Below are 17,784 nucleotides of genomic sequence, written 5' to 3' on the forward strand. Positions count from 1 at the left end.
TACTAGAATTTTGAACACTTACAGAAGTTCTGCTATCTAATATTAGTTTTTAGCTTAACTGTCTCTTTGTTTTCAGGTAGTTTGGTTGTCCCCCCCCCCCAATTTTTAAATTTTATTTAATTTTATTTTTCACTTGAAGAGAAGATTCTCACATGAGAGCTTTTAAAATTATTGTTGCCTTGTAAAAATATATGAAGGTATTTTGCCAGTAATTTCAAATGTACATTGTCACTTCTGTTTCCTCTAGGAAAAAGAAAACAAAGGGGGAAAGAAAAATAGAACTTAAAAAATCTATTAGAAATGTATTAGGCATATGAAGTGCAAAAACTAGGACGTAGATAACACGATTCTTTTTTAAATTCAAAATGAATCCTAGACAAGATGAAACCAAAGCATAAAATTATCTTATGGTAAGTATATGATAATATATTAAATACTATTTTGGTTTTTTTGTTTCCATGTTTGTTTACATTTCAACTTTGACATTGTGATGGTTAAGTCAACTTGGCTGTGTCTTGAGCTGCCCAGATAGTTTGTTAAACATTATTTCTGGATTTATCTGTGACAGTGTTTCTGGATAAAATTAACATTTGAATCACTGGTTTATAAAAGCAGATTGTCTGCTCCAAGGTGGATGGCATCATCTAATTTGTTGAGGGGCTAAATAGAAAAAAAGGTGGAGGAAGAAAGAATTCACTGTCTCACCATTTGGTTGGTCTTCCCAGGCCTAGGATTCCTGGTTGTTAGGCTTTCAGACCCATACTGGAACTATACTGCTGACTCCTGGGTTTCTAGCTTGCTAACTGCAGATTGTGGGATTTTTCAACCTTTTTTATTGTGTGGGCTAATTCCTTACAAATATATATATATATATATATATATATATATATATATATATATATATACACACACTCATTCTAAAGAATATATATATAATATATAACTTTATATATTATATATTAATTGTAATATATAAATATTTGTTTTTTATATGAGATAAATAATACGGAAACTTCAACTTGTCACTCAACAGAATGATTTTTGGGTCTCCTAGTAAACACTTCTTTCCTGAGCCTGAGAGTTACATCTCAGCAGACCTAACTCAAGTCAGAAGTATAGGCAACAAAAATTTTGTATGGCAGTCATTAGGAATTATAGTGAGAAGTATCCCCTCACTCTTAGACCCATGTGTTCTGGTTATGGAAGAAATAGCTCCAAAACTTAGCTTCTGGTAACAGCATATACCTCATGCTACAGTACTGTACCATGTACCACAACCTCTGAAATCATTGGCTTCCATCTGTGACTATGAGTCATTAAAACGCTAATCTGCCATTGCATGAACCCTCTGGCTTCTAGTGATGGGGTGCCTTGTAATACCAGTGAATCCCATGAGTATCAGCCCAGTAATTAGTTTATTTTGCTCAAAAATAAAATATCTGATCAAAATTTATAAGGTATGGGACGCCTGGGTGGCTCAGAGGTTGAGCGTCTTGCCTTTGGCCCAGGGCGTAATCCTGGAGTCCCTGAGATCGAGTCTGCATTGGGCTCCCTGCATGGAGCCTGCTTCTCCCTCTGCTTATGTCTCTGCCTCTCTCTCTCTCTCTTTCTCTCTCTTTCCCTCTCAGTCTCTCATGAGTAAATAAATAAAATCTTTAAAAAAATTATGAGGTATGAGAAGCATGGTAGAAAATTAGTCATCATCAAAGTTTGTGATTGGTGGTGCTGGTTAATGCATGGTTGGTAGTGATGGCAATTCAATATATACAAGTGCTACTTGCTCTTTCAAATGAAAGAAAATCGCTTCTGCTCTTCTCTGTTCATTGGAAGAGATAAAAATACACTTGATGTAGCAATATAAAGCATTTCAGATGCCAAGGCCTCAACTGCTTTTCTTCATTCTAGCTCTGAAATGGAAGCTGCATTTAGAGTTATTATCTGATTACGATAACTATTGTCATTCTCCAAGGCCCAACTGTCTACCACAAAGGTCAAATGGATGAGTTATTTGGGAAGGGAAGCAATATCAGATACTCCATGTGAATCTTTCAGATCTTTGATGGTAGCACTAATGTCTGCTATTCTTTCAAGAATACAGTATCATTTTGTTTACTTTTTTTTGTATGGAGGGAGATTTCCATAGGCAGATTCTACTTATCTGTTCTTACCATGAAGCACACTATTCTGGAGAGGCAATGACAAAGTTCTACCTGGTGCTGAGTATATCTATTTCAACTGAAACCACAGGAATTGTACAAATAATCACGAATAAATTCCCAGGAAAGCACTGAGTGTACCATGAGCAGACCGACATGAATTCCATCTATCATAGGATCTAACGGTTTTAAGAGTCTCACAGGGGAGTTTTGGTTCCCTAGAAATTAATATCATCAAAGAGCAGGTTTCTAATATACTAGAAAATATTGATATCTCCCATTCTCTGTGAGCACAGTTATTCTTCTAAATGTTTGTATGTTTCTGTGGAGGAAGTGTAAGATTTAGCTCTAGGAACTGGGGGGCTATGATCCTTCAGAAAGGAGGAGACTTTAAGTCAGGCTTCTGTTTTGTAGACCTATAGTTATTTTGGACATTTTGAGGCTGCCCTTCTCTTTGAATCCAGAGAGTAATTAGTTACTGTAAAAGATGAACGAATCTCACCAAGTTCTGAATGCCACACTTATATACTTGTCTATTATGAAAGCATGTCCACCTTACCTCCTTTAATTATAGGCTTTGGTTGTTCTCTAGACTCCAGGATCCTATATCTCCATTCAAATCAAAGTCCATTTCAATGGCATTATGTCTCATAATCATTCCTGCCTTATAAAGTATAGACACACCCCCATCAATATATTTTCCACTGCCATAATGATTGGAGTATCTTCTTTTCTCTTCTCTTCCTTCTCTTAATAACTTCAATAACTCCAGTGTCCCCACCTCTTAAACTCTGGATTTATTTGGCTATCTCAACTCCATTGCCATCTCTCATCACTAAATCCAGGTTTTAATCAAACAAACGAGAAAACAAATGAACCTCTCTCATCTGCTCATACCGACTTCAATCTAAAATTGTACTATTCAGTATTATAGCCAATGGCCACATGAGTCTACTAAATACAAGAACGAAGTTGCTAGTATGACAGAGGGACTCAATGTCTAATTTTATTTAATTCAATTTACACATCAAAACACAAACTGTAAGACATTTTTTCTGTGTAAAACAACTTAATTGTTTAGAGAGGATTACATTTTCCTTTAACTGTTGCATTCTATAAGAAACCATTATATGGCAGTATGTCTCTTTGGTGCTTAGTTCCTAGTATTATGCAGGAACTCATCACTGATCAAGTTAGTGTTGACTGATTTAGTTAAATGATGTTTTTTATACCTTGATGTAACATTGACTATGCTTATTTAAATATTTTATACAGGCAGGTGGTATCTAGATAAATCATAATTGCCAAGTAAATAATTTATATAGGATTCATAATATGTAAATTTTATTATTTAACTGTTCTGTAATTAACTATTTTTCTAAATAATTTCAATGGACAAACATAAATTTGAAATAGAGACATGTTATTGGTGCATAATTAAGTGGAGTTGCAGAAACAAGTGCCACATACAAAACAGTAAAGAATAAAAGATACTGGAAAAAAATACATTGTGAATTTTGCCACAAATGGCAGTTATAATTTGATGTAGAACAAACTGAGAAAGCTGTTTGTCCTGTAAAAAACCAAAAAGACAAAAATCAATGGAATAATGTGAACAATATTAGGAGATATTTTTAGCAAAAAATAGTTCATTTGATAAGTTTTTTTTCTTTTTTTGAATACTCAAAAAATAATTAATAAAATTGTTCTCCTGAAATCATAATGGCATGCCCAACAAAAATATTTGAAAAGCTTTAAAAAGAACCTGAACTTGAAAACTTATTTAGCTATAAAGTGATTTGTATACTTGCAGTATAAAATACAATTTTTAAAAGATTTTATTTATTTATTTATTTATTTATTTATTTATTTATTTATTTATTCATGAGAGACACAGAGAAATAGAGAGAGAGGCAGAGACAAAGGCAGAGGGAGAAGCAAGCTCCATGCAGGGAGCCTGATGTGGGACTCAATCCTGGATTCCAGGATCACACTATGAGCCAAAGGCAGATGCTCAACTGATGAGCCACTCAGGCGTTCCTAAAATAACATTTTTAGATAGAGATGATAAGAAATTATTTTTTATAAGCTTTGAAATTTTGTAGAAGTTAAAGACTTAGGTAAAGGGATTATCCATAGAATCAAAGACTTCTAAAAATACTAAAAATCAATTGAATCAAAGTTTTAAAAATTCCAAATGCTTTTATTTAACTCAGGAAGAGTCACCAAAGTAAAATAGATCCTCTTAATTAATATCTCGGGTATACTTTATCTCAAAGAGGTTCCAGATTTATAAAGAAATATCCATTAGTGGAATAAAAAAAGTAAAGTTTGTGAATACATGTGCTCACATATAGATGTACTTCTATACACACACACATATTTTAATCTTTTTTATTTTTCAAAGAAGAATTTTAGCTATTTATGAAAAAATAGTTTTAGATCAGACAGTACTTTACCTATATTTGGTCAAAATCCAGATTTATTGGGATCCCTGGGTGGCGCAGCGGTTTGGCGCCTGCCTTTGGCCCAGGGCGCGATCCTGGAGACCCGGGATCGAATCCCACTTCGGGCTCCCGGTGCATGGAGCCTGCTTCTCTCCCTCTGCCTGTGTCTCTGCCTCTCTCTCTCTCTGTGACTATCATAAATAAATAAAAATTAAAAAAAAAATCCAGATTTATTGTAATTCTGTACAAGACTGACATTCTCCTTTTTGTTTCATTCTTCTACATGTTACATATTAGAAATATCAGTACTCAATTTTCTGAAGCCACCTTCATGAAAAGTGCAGATGGATATAATTGTCACAATTATTCATTTGCATATATATACATGGAAGTGTTCTGAACCATCATTAGTTTATGGAATTAAAAAAAATAGATGATGATTAATTTAACAATCTTGTGTTCTTTACCAACGCTCATTTGTGAGTCATGGAAGATTTATTTACAAAGATTTATTATACTGTTCATTCCAATTCAAGATTTTCTTGGAACAAAAGGAACACTTGCTAAATATTCAATAATAAAAAAAATGGCAGTGTGATTTACATTTTCACTCATGAAATCATACTGCTTATGAACAAGCTAAAGTTAAAACCTCAAGGAAGAGAAGAGCTTATTTGTGTCTAAGCTAGATAGGTACACAAATTTATGTTGAATTGAAACTTTTCATTATATTAATCAATAATAATGTTATATTGACACAAGAATTACTGAATTTATCTAACTTTTATAGTACTCCTTTTGAAAATGATATGCTTTTTTTTCTAGGTTAAAATAACTCTTGTAGTATTGAAGTACCAGTTTTGTTAAAGTTGATATAAATATTTATAGAAATATTTATAGAAAAGTATATTTTGGTATTTGAAATTTTTAAAATATGTTTGATAAATCTTGGGAATGTAAATCTCCTTTTTCAACTGTAAGTTTTGTTATATTTAAATAAATCAGATATTTCTGATGAAAACTTGGTATCTGAATTGAGATATACTATAAATGTAAAATCATATTGGATTTTGAAGAGGTAGTAAAAGCAAGTAAAATGCATGTTTAATATTTTATATAGATTTTGTTTGGAAGTGATAATTTTTTGGACATACTGGATAAATATATTACTAAAATTCATTTCATCTATTGTTTTTTTACTTTTTATGTGACAACTTAAAAGGAAATAACATATATAATTCACATTACATTTCTAGCGGACAGCACAAGGTCTGATTATATATATATCACATAAATAACTTTAATGAATTCAGAAACATGTTCTCTCTCTCTCTTTTCTTTTCTTTCTTTCTTTCTTTTTTTTTTTTTTTTTTTTTTTTGGTCTTGCATTTCAGAAATTACTCCCACAAAGTGCTTTGAGTTATTTTGCCAATATAACTTACCACAATCTAGCATTTCTCATGGTGTGTAAATGTCTGGTCTTCTGGACACAACATTCTAGAATTTGACTCTGATGAAGGGCCGTTTAGTCACTGACAGATGATGGGGGGGGCATGAGGTAATGCCCCTCCAGGATCTGTATGCAAGGCCTGTTTCTATTGGTATGGAGAGCTCAGTGGGAGTAGGAGTTGGAGGGTAATTTGCATCAAATAAATCCTTTCAAATATTATTATTCTCAATATCAGTCTTCAATTCTTTCCCAATGTGTGCTCCAATTAGTACATAAGATACTAGAAGACCCTCTGAATTTAATATATTCTGTATTTTCTCAACCTAGAGCATCTGGCCCTCATTTTCTTTTAGGGTGATCATAAAAAGTTTCTGTTTTCTACTATGTCTTTACTTAAGAACTTGCAGCTGATCATGTTATAGCCGCTAAAACTCTCCAATGCGTGAAATAGCCATTCACTCTTACGTTCTTATAGTCCTTATTCTCTTAGTACCATGGAATGGCTGCATCCATTTGGTTTGCTGAAGGGGCATCAAGTGATTAACTTAGGTAATTAATTTGTGATTGGCATGTATGTATTACTGACATTCTATTTGGCAATAAATTAATATGCTGCTGTCAAGAGCAGCCTGACATAAAGCCCAGGTTCCAATCACTAGAATTGATAACATCAGTTGCAATTTGTGTGAGTTTCAATGACAGATGGAATCTACTCTAGATAGTTTTACAAGAAAAATCTTTGATAGACGGAATTGTTTAATTTGTTTAAACAATTAATTAAACAATTGTTTAATTGTTTAAAACTGTTGGTTGATGTAGTATAGAATCCAGGAATGACTGCCAGAACAAGACAGCTTTGAACTGACCTCCCAAGAGAGCTACAAGCTCTATCACCTATGGAATCTGGGGAATCAAAAACTACCATCATGACTTCAGGATTCTGGAATGCATTGTCACTGTCATGACTCAGCCAGGAAATAAGTATTTGCCTGATGTTTTGTGAGCATCTGCAGTATTTGTTTAAACAGAGTTCATCCTTACCTATGGTTTCCCTTAACAGCTTCAGTTACTCATGATCAACTATGGTCTGGAAGTTGATGATTCCTCTGTTGTATGGACAGAAGGTCAATAGTAGCCTAATGCTACATCACAGTGCTTTCATCATTCCCCTCACTTTGTCTCATATGACATGTAGGCATTTTATCATCTCCATCATTTCAAGAAGAGAAGGGTGCATGCAGTACAATAAGATATTTTGAGAGAGATTTACCACATTCATATGACTTTTGTTACAGTATATTATACTTATTCTATTATTAGTTATTGCTATTTATCTCTTACTGTGCTTAATTTATAAATTAAACTTTATCATAGGTATATATATGTAGGAAAAACATAGCATACATAGTTCAGTACTATATTTGATTTCAGGCACCCACTGCGGGTCTTGGAATATAGTCCCCATAGGTAATGGGGGACTATTATGCCACTTTACAACAACAGGAAATTTAGAACCATACAAGTAAATTTGTGAACAGATGCTGCAGAAATTCAGATGTAGTACTATCAAGAAAAAGAAGAAGAAAAGAATAATATAGAGATCGTGGGGCTCCTGGGTGGCTCAGTCGGTTAAGTGTCTGCCTTCTGCTCAGATCATGATCCCAGGGTTCTGAGATTGAGCCCTGCATCTGGCTCCCTGCTCAGTGGGAAATCTGCTCCTCCCTCTGCCCCACTGCTTGTTCTCTCTCTCTCTCAAATCAATAAATAAAATCTTAAAAAAAATAAAGATCTTTATTACAGCTAAAGAAAGTCTAAATAATATCAAACATTTATTTCAACAGGAATATATTACAATTCTTAACTTTTGTGTACCTAGTGACATATCCTTAAAATACATAGCACAAGAAGAGATGTAATCACAAGGAAAAGTAGACAAATATACCATCCAAATGGATGATTTTAATATACCTCTCTCAGTGGATTATGCAGACAAAAAAATCTGTAAGGGTATAGATAATTTGAACAACATAATTAACAAGCTTTATTTACATGTATAATCCTGAAAAGTAATAAATAATAAGAAGGATATTATGTTATTATGAGATTTATGTAAGAGGGAGACATTATTTCTATCTTCCAATATTGTTTGTTGTACAAAAATTCTTTAAAATAAAATCCTGGACAAAGGGCAGTCAGTACCTTGCTTGCACAATATAAAGAAATTCAAAAGACCAGTGGAGACTCATCTTCCACCAATGACTCCCCTGAAAGATGACCATTTCAGATTGCTTACTAATTTTTTTTTAAAAACTCACCATCAAATGTAACTTATGTTGCCTCTTAAATCCTGGAAGTTTTACAACAGGTTTGACTTTTTCTTTGTTGTAAGGGGTACACAAATCCACTAACTTGTCTTTCACCTGTGAGGGCATAGCAGATGTATTATTTATTTAGAGTTCTCTCTTGGGTCACCTAGGTGACTCAGAGTCAGACAATCACTCTGGATTTTGGCTCAGGTCATGATCTCAGGGTCATGAGATCATGCCCCTCCATAGCTTCGTGCTGGGGGTGGAGCCAGCTTAAGATTCTCTCTCCTCCTCTTCCTCTGCCGCTGCCCCCTCCATCCCAAGATGTGTGCATGCATGCTCTTTCTTTCTCTCATTTAAAAAAAAATTCTCTTTACCTTCACTCTTGCCATACTTTACAGCAGGAAAAGTATAATTCCCAGCCTCATTGACTTTGGTCGTGGCCATATAACTTGCTTTGTTCAATGGAAGCTGAGCTGGCTTTAAATGTGCTAGTATGGATGTGCCTGGTTTGACATGCATTCTAGCTATCCTGTTCTGCACCATAAGAAATAAATATACCCTAAATAGTGACTACTTCTTCAGCTTTGGTCCTGAAATGAAAAAATGCAGAGCTGGTCTGAGCTTGAACTACAGCCTGAAACAGACACTGTACTCACTTCACATGTCTATGCACAAGAAAAACAAATGCATGTGTTGTAAGTCATTAGGATTTTAGAACAGATTTTATATAGAATTATTGCTACACAAGTTGACTAATACAGGGGGAAAATAATTTATGCCCCAGACCACTGGACACATAGAATATGTACTTAGGTACAGATGCCTGAGTTTTCATGGGAATTAGTTTCTAAAGTAATCTGAATAAGGAGTTTTGCAGAAGCTTTTCCACCAAGCTGGGTGTGCTTTTCAGTGTTCAAATCTGTTTTTCTCCTCTGGATGCTGTGTGACATTTCTCTTCACCTCAGGCATACATGTATTATATGAGAACAGAAACCTCTGTGTCTGCAGTGTGGCTCACTAAGCAGGGAAATTACATTCCAACCTCAAGACCTCCAAGTTAAAAGGGAATTCACTAACAATATCCATTAAAGTGAAGCTTTTTTTTTTTTTTATTGCTAATCCCGTTCCCAGGTGATTGCTTGAAGTTCTACAATAGAAATCTTCTAATCTTCCAATTTATAGTAGAAACTTTTTTTGTTTCCAAGGTATTTTCATATGCCTTTATTATTTTATTTTATTACAATAATATTATAAAATAACCAGGAAGAGATTATTAATATCTCCTTTCTACATATAAAGAACAACGAGGAATCTGATTGCAAGTGAATAAGAAAAGTATCATGTTAAGGTTTTTGGCCAATGAGTGTGGGAAATGTTCCTTTAGATAATGAGGAAATAATTTCTTAAAAAAAAAACACTCTGTCAATGGATAAAACTTTAATTTTCAAAGGACAGTTTATGAAAAAAGTCTCTGAATGAAACAGAGTTATATGTTTTTTGTTATATAAGACTTCAATTTTGTGAACTACCCTCATTGTAAAGTATTTTATGTGCTGGGATGGAGTCCACAAATATTCATTTTGTATCTATAGATAGATAGATGATCCTTAGAATTTTCAAAAAGTTTAATAAATGTTCATTATGTATGACCTAACGAGCTCAGATAAAGTAAGAATAAGTGACTTGTAAATAGCTAATGTCAGTAAAGACCCACCTGCTATTACTTAATCATACCCGCATTCTACAGCAAAACAGCCATATAAGGGTCATTACTGAGAAGAATGTCAAATTGGCCGATTTAATGTTACTTAGGGCTTACTTTATCTATATAACTGTCTCAGATAAGAATTGCAAGCTAATAATAATTACATTAGTGTCAGAAGTGTAGGGGACACCTATGGTTTATTTAGTAGGGAGAGAGAGTTTTAATGTTCTAAATTGAATTTTATTCTCTAAGATAGTTAAAATAGCATATGTAAAATATTCAAGTACCCATTAATGGTTGGTATCTGAGAAATATAATATTGTTTGAAATATTTTAGTGTCTTCCACTACCTCAATCCAAACTGCTTGTTAAAGGGCATGTGGTCACTTAAATATATTATTGAGACATCTAAATAAAGTTACTGTAGTTTCATGAAGTAAAATTTGAGTGTATCTTTTTTTTTAAGTTCCAAATCATCTGTACTTTCACAGATTTAAAAAGTTTTATCCTCTTGGTATCAGGTTGCATATTCCATATTCATATATGTCTAAGGGGAAAAAATCTCTATGAAAGTACATTTGTAATAATAAGCTTTGAAATAATATGTTCCATATATGATCATGGTTCTCAGATAATACATACACACAATCCATATTTGACACTGAGCCATCAGAATCAATTATGAAACACTTAAAACTACAGAAAACTCAGAACAACTTCAAAGCTCTTTTTGGAAGTAGAGCCTTGCCGTCTAAGTCCCTAATTTTCAAAGATTGTTAATATTTTCTAACATATATGCATTACTCTTGTGAGCAAAGCAATAAGCAACTTAAGTGTCTGCCATCATCACATAGTAAATTTCTTTTTTTTTTTTTTTTTTTTTTTTTTTTTTTAGGATTTTATTAATTTGACCGAGAGAGAAAGAGAGAAAGAACAAGCAGGGAGAGCAGCAGAGGGAGAGGGAGAAGCAGGATCCCCCTGAGCAGGGAGCCCCATGTGGGTCTCAATCCCAGGACCCTGGAATCGTGACCCAAGCCAAAGGGAGACGCTTAACCAACTGAGTCACTCAGGTACCCCAATATCTTTTGTTTTAAAGCAGTTATATCTTGAAAATGTTGAAAACAATTTGGTACTACCATTTTACTCATGGTATCAGCCATGAACATAGAATAGCAGCAAAATATAGATTGATAATTTGCAAAAAAGAGACTGTATGAGCATGTGATTAGTTCATTGTTAGCATGAATCTATACTAACTAATCTAGGGGGCACCAAGTAGGTGTATCTAAACCACTGAGCCACCTGGGCTGCCCTACCAAGTAGGTGTATCTAGAAAGGAGTTGTGGAGCACCTTGGGAGAAAATTTCTCTTTTCTATTCGGAATGAAAAATTTGGGAATTGATGACAAAGGGAGACTGCTCCCATTGCTACATTAGCAAATATGGCAGTAGTTAGAAAGAAGAAATGTACAGATGTGTAAAGGGGCCCATTTTAGATTTACAGCTTTTGTTTGATGTTTGGTTTATCAAATATTCCAGAACAACTGGTCAAACTCTCTGGAGTATGCCTGGCTAGGAACCACCAACTAACAGAAAAACATATGTATATTGTGCTTTTATAATTCACAAAGCATTTTGCCACACATGATCTCATTTGTTCCTCACAACAATACAAATATATTCTATCCTGCAAGTTCAAATGTAAAAGCTGAATGAGAGAATTTTACTGATTCATACATGGACACACAGCTTATAGTAGTAGATCCAGACCTAGATCAAAGTTTTCTGATTCTAATTACAATTTTTCTTCTATTACATGTGCTCTTGTGAGAAGATTGAAAGCATATATTTCATCAAGATTTAATGTATGTCATAATTTCATTAAATGTTAAATGTGTGAAAATTCTTCTAGATGAATTCAACCTGGCTATGAATGCATTTGTTCTTGAGTCAATCAACATCAGGGAATATCTATTTTTCAGGGAATTATGGTATCAATATGAATATATAGTAGGCTTCCTACTTGGGTGGTAATTGTGTCAGTGGCATGATAAACCATATATATGGGTAAGATAACTTGCAACATTTAAACAAACATTCTTAAGGAAATGTCCTAAAACCAGAAACGAACAGGACAAAGACAAAGATTTAGGTAATTCTCTGTAAGTGTGTGCATGTGAATACATTTTGTTTTCATACATATGGTACCTCACAGGTCAAATTTCAGCTGAATATTAGAAAAGCAATCAAACGATGATCATTACAGAAAACTCAACTCACATTTAAAAAGCTCATATTCTAGAAAGAGACTGATACTAATTAAATAAATAATCATTTTCCATTGATATATTCAATCATTCATTCATTCAGCTAATACTTATGAAACACTGTGAGAAATTATTCTAAGCACTGCAGATATAGCTATGTAAACATAAATGCAATTGCACGGCTATGAAGTGGTACAACTGGGACACCACATATTCTGCAACTGGAACACACAACTTCATCTGTCTGAAAGCAGAGGTCTTGTGAACAATTAACCATCTCACTGCCCTTCTTCAACTATCTGGGAAATGACAACTGAAGCTGGAGATTTATTTGAAGTCTCTCATGTAGTTCAAAAATACACATAATTTTGCATTATATATTTGTATTTTGTACCATACTGTAATAATATATTAAAGTATGCTGTATGGGTAGCTCAGTGACTCAGTCAGTAAAGTGTCCAACTCTTCATTTCTCAGGGTTATGAGACCAAGCCCCTACATCAGGCTCCATACTCAGCAGCGAGTCAGCTTGGGATTCTCTCTCCCTCCCTCCCTCTGCCCCTCCTCCTGCTCACACAATCTCTCTCTAAAATTTAAAAAAAAAATCTAAAGTTGTAATAATATGGAAGTATTAGTTTTCATCACCCCCCCTATTTAAGTAAAATTGATTTTTGAAAGCAGGTATCTTACTGAGACTTGTTTGGGGAATGATAAGCAATTATTTCAGCTGCAGGATAATTGTAAATATGTTTTATAAGAAGTGCAGGTACTAAGGCTGGAGATATAGAATAAGAAATTATTCTATAGGCCCATAAATGCAAAGACAATTTAATGTTGTATTTAGAGAAGATTTATTAATTCTTTTTCATACTATTAGGATTATTGATATCTACCCTTTAGAAGAGTAACAATCTATATATAGGCTCATCTCACTATAGGACACATAGTAGGAAATCAATAAATATTAAAGCATATAGTCTTGAGTGGTTTTACAGTAGCTCAGTTTAGAAGTGATGAGGGGTTTATAATTTTTTAGTATAAAAAGTCATTAAGTCAAAGTATGCAACAGATAAAACCTATAGAAAAGAGATTTCTCCATCATAATCTGTTGCTTTAACAAATATTTTGGTTTTTTTTTTTAATTTTTTATTTATTTATGATAGTCACAGAGAGAGAGAGAGAGAGGCAGAGACACAGGCGGAGGGAGAAGCAGGCTCCATGCACCGGGAGCCCGACGTGGGATTCGATCCCGGGTCTCCAGGATCGCGCCCTGGGCCAAAGGCAGGCGCCAAACCGCTGCGCCACCCAGGGATCCCATATTTTGAAAACACATTCCTTCAGTTATTATACAGTTTATTTATTTATTTATTTATTTATTTATTTATTTATTTATTTATTTTTAAAAAAGATTTTATTTATTCATGAGAGACACTGAGAGAGAGAAAGGCAGAGACACAGGCAGAAGGAAAAGCAAGCTCCATGCATGGAGCTCGATGTGGGTCTCGATCCCAGGACTCCAGGATCACACCCTGGGCTGAAGGCAGCCGCTCAACTGCTGAGCCACCCAGTGATCCCCTATACAGTTCTTAAAATACAAAAGAAACTAAATCTGTAAGAAAGCCTAGTAGACCAGAGACTGTTCACAGGACTTTGTATGTTGGTGGTTATTATGTTGTAGTACATCCCACACCATCCACCTCCGCTCCTGCCACCTTGCCCAGAGTAACTTCCACTGCCTGCCCACCATGGCCATAACCACACAAACCATCAGAAGTATTATAGCCTTTGCTGTAATTCTTCCCCATTCCCATTCTTGCAACAGATCCATAATCTCTCTGACTACCCATTCCATCTCTGCTGTAAGTGTCCCATTCCAGAACCTCATTCTACACTAGAATTCAAGAAGAGCTTAATGTATTGGTGTTGTCTGCTATTCTTATCTTTAGACATGGTAGCTACTGCATCGTCATGTCAGACTCTACATCTGCTTCTATTGCTCTGCCACCAGCTCCAGTATCAATATCGGTTAGTATTGGACTTAGCAATGGCATTTTCAGTTACATTAAAAGGTAATCCTCTCATGTATACAAAATGACCACCAAAAAAACCTGAACTTGCATCACCAGGTCCACCTAGCCATGTTTTACCGATTCCATCTTTCAATCTGTCATCAAAGCTATCATTTCCATAGCCATAATTATTATAGCCATCATAGTTACCAAAGCCTCCATAACCAGGGATATTGGGGAAGAAAAAGACAGGACAGATGTCAGAGTTGGAACAGATATATTATTTACAGAATTCTGTTTAGTCAGTCAACAAATATACAGTGAGAGCTTAATGTGTGTCAAGCACTGTGCTGAATGCTTTGAAATACAGCCAAGTCCTAATTCAATATAGGAGACAAGAAAAAGATAACCCCATAGTTTGGAAATATTGTGGCAGTGAGAATGATGTTTAAGTGAATAGAATAAAGATGTCAGAAAGTTGGATCTGGATTGCTGGTACAGGTGAAAAAAGACACAATTGTTTTATTCAACTCCAAATAGGAAGCTTGCTTTTGTTTTCTAAGTAACAAAGTTAAAATGCTGCAGTTCCTGTTATTATTTCTGGAAACTACTTGGGAAAATATTTAGAAAAATCATTTCATCACCTTCCCCCCACTCCCAGCTACGGTATGAAAGCTTTGATGAATACTTGATTTTTAACTAAATGACCACCTTTCATATCACTGGCAATTTTACATAGCTGGAAAGAGCTGCAGAAATTTCAAAATGGGAAGTATGAAAATATGGCTCAAATATCATCATTATTTCTTTGATATTTCTTCATCTTTTTAATAATATATATTTTGTAATACATAATATTATTACTGGTTTCCTTTCTGACATTTTTAGAATATTGATATTTTACTCTTCATTTGATTAAGCATATAGCTCCAGATTTTATCTTCAGTCCACAATATTCCTTTTAAAGAGAGATAGAAATTTGAATGGCTTTCCTTTTTTGCCACTTCAGATTCCCCAATGAATATTAGTTTACAAGTATTCAAGTACTGAAACCTCTCAGAATCCACTGATTTCTCAAAGAAAGTTTCATTTGGGAAATCTCTTCTTCTTGCCTCTAAAAACTTACTGTTATCAATATTATAGAGACCAACATAGAGATGAAGGGTGTGGAGCATTTTCTAATATAAGGTTTCTGTGGTGTGTGTGTGTGTGTGTGCATGTGTGCTCGTGTGTGATGTGTACACACACCCATGTGCTCATCCATGCCCATTGGTGATGGTAAAATATTTTTTTACTCCTTTACAAATAAAAGTGTCTTATTCTAAAGAAGATACATAAACTATCAAATGCAATGTGATGTTTTTGTTAAATAATAAGCAACGGAAGCATACAGAAATAAATATTTCTCATGGAGGTAAAATATATACAACTATAAAATCATAAATATACAGGAGAATTATAATATGAATTTGTAAATTGTATGCAAATAGCTTGAAACCAGATCTATAAAGACATAAATAAAGCAACAAGACTGAAAGGTTTATATGTTGGCTTGTTTATAGAGTAGCACAAACATTTTTCTTTTTTAATTGGCAATTAATTTTCGGCAGCCATCTAGGTACTTTCATGTCAAATTACTTTTCCTACACTAAACAAGATTAGGCATCCAAGCAGCAAAGCACTTACGTGAAAAGTGAGAAACTGACTGTCAAGTAGATATTTTCCACCTATAACCAATTAAAATGTTTCTTTTTTTGATGAATGGGTGTTGTAATTTCACATTTTGTATTTTTACCTAAGTACATACCTGTATAACATCCCAGTTCATAAGGGCTAAAAAAGATGAGTATTGAGATTTCTGTTATTTCTTTCATGCAATACACCTTCAGAATGAAACAAGCATTTTTAATGCAGTTTAGAAGACAGAGCTTTCTTATGCTACTGCACACAAAAATATATCAACAGTACCTGCACGTATATATGTTTAAGGGTATATATGTGTGTTTGCGTGTAGATCTACATGCATGTGTTTTTAAGCCATAAACCTCAAAAAATTATTTCCATCAAATGATTTTTAGTTTCTCAGTTCTTTGTAGATTATCGTTTTAGATTAAAATGTAGAGATGCCTGTATTTAAAAATTAGACCATTGACACATAAGGTAAAAAAGTAATGTATTATTGATAATCTTCAAGTGAATGACATAAAAAGGAAAATATTGATTTTTTGGAAGATGTCTCATTTTTCTTACTTCACAGAAGACTGATGCAGGTTCATGAGCCTATCAATATTATTTGAATTAATGCATATTCCCTACTATTGATTGCTTTAACAATGATTGTCATAACTGATTTATGGGCACTTATGCCTGTTAAATATTTTAAGAGGTAAATATCAGATTTGTATATATAAGTAGATTGACTTGAATAAACAACAGGGTTGGATGTTAACATTATACCTTTTGATTTAATCCATATTATAATACATTATGCAAGATGTATTTTTAAGATAGCAGCAAAAATCCAACTAAAAGTTGATATTAGATCACCTTGCTTACTAGAGTTAAGAATTCTTCCCAAGGATAACGAAGTATTTTAAATTTTCAAGTAGAAATTCTCATGTCATTTGAAATATATCTAACATTTATGGGAAAACCTAGGATCTATCAACCCAAATATAAAATTTGAGTATCATCGTAATATACTTAAAATTGACTTGTTTCTACTGCTTCAAATAGATCAGCATGTAGGATTATACTTCAGCTTTCTATGGCGACTGAATGATACCCAAACCTTTCCAAATAAATGAGACAAGGTGTGATAGTGTGGGAAGTGAAGAGAGGGTATATATTTTCTATGTCATCGTATATTTAGCATGAGTATCTTTGATTTGAGATGTTAGATATGCATTTACCAAGGAACCTACATTTTTAAAAACAAGTTTATTGAGGTATCACACTCATATCATATTCACTTGGTTTAAAAGTATAATTAAATGGTTTTTAAATTGACAGACTTGTATGAACATTACCACAATCTAATTTTACGAAAATTTTGTTACCTCAAAAAGATATGTGGTGCCCATTGCAGTCACTTCCTGTTCCTATACCCAACCTCAGACAACCACCAATCCACTTAATGCTTTTAAAGGTTTACTTTTTCTGGACATTTCACATAAATAAAATCATCCAAAATGTGGTCTTTTGCATACAGCTTCTTTCATTTAGCATAATATTTTAAAGGTTGATCCATGTTGCAGCATGTATCAGATTTCATTCATTTCTATTGCCAAATACCATTCCATTTTATGGATAACTACGATTCTTTATGCATTCACCAGTTGATGGATGCATGCATTGTTTCTACTGTTCAGCTATTACAGATATTTTTGCTCCGATCATTCATGCAGAAATCTTATTGTCGGCATATGTTTTCATTTATCTT

General features: G+C 33.8%; 1 pseudogene; it reads right to left on the reverse strand.

The window, feature by feature from the left end:
- Positions 1 to 11,564: 11,564 nt before the first annotated feature.
- On the reverse strand, positions 11,565 to 14,580 carry LOC121476890 (annotated as a pseudogene).
- Between the last annotated feature and the right edge of the window lie 3,204 nt (positions 14,581 to 17,784).

This window comes from Vulpes lagopus, chromosome 16 (assembly GCF_018345385.1).
Source record: "Vulpes lagopus strain Blue_001 chromosome 16, ASM1834538v1, whole genome shotgun sequence".
Lineage (NCBI taxonomy): Eukaryota > Metazoa > Chordata > Mammalia > Carnivora > Canidae > Vulpes > Vulpes lagopus.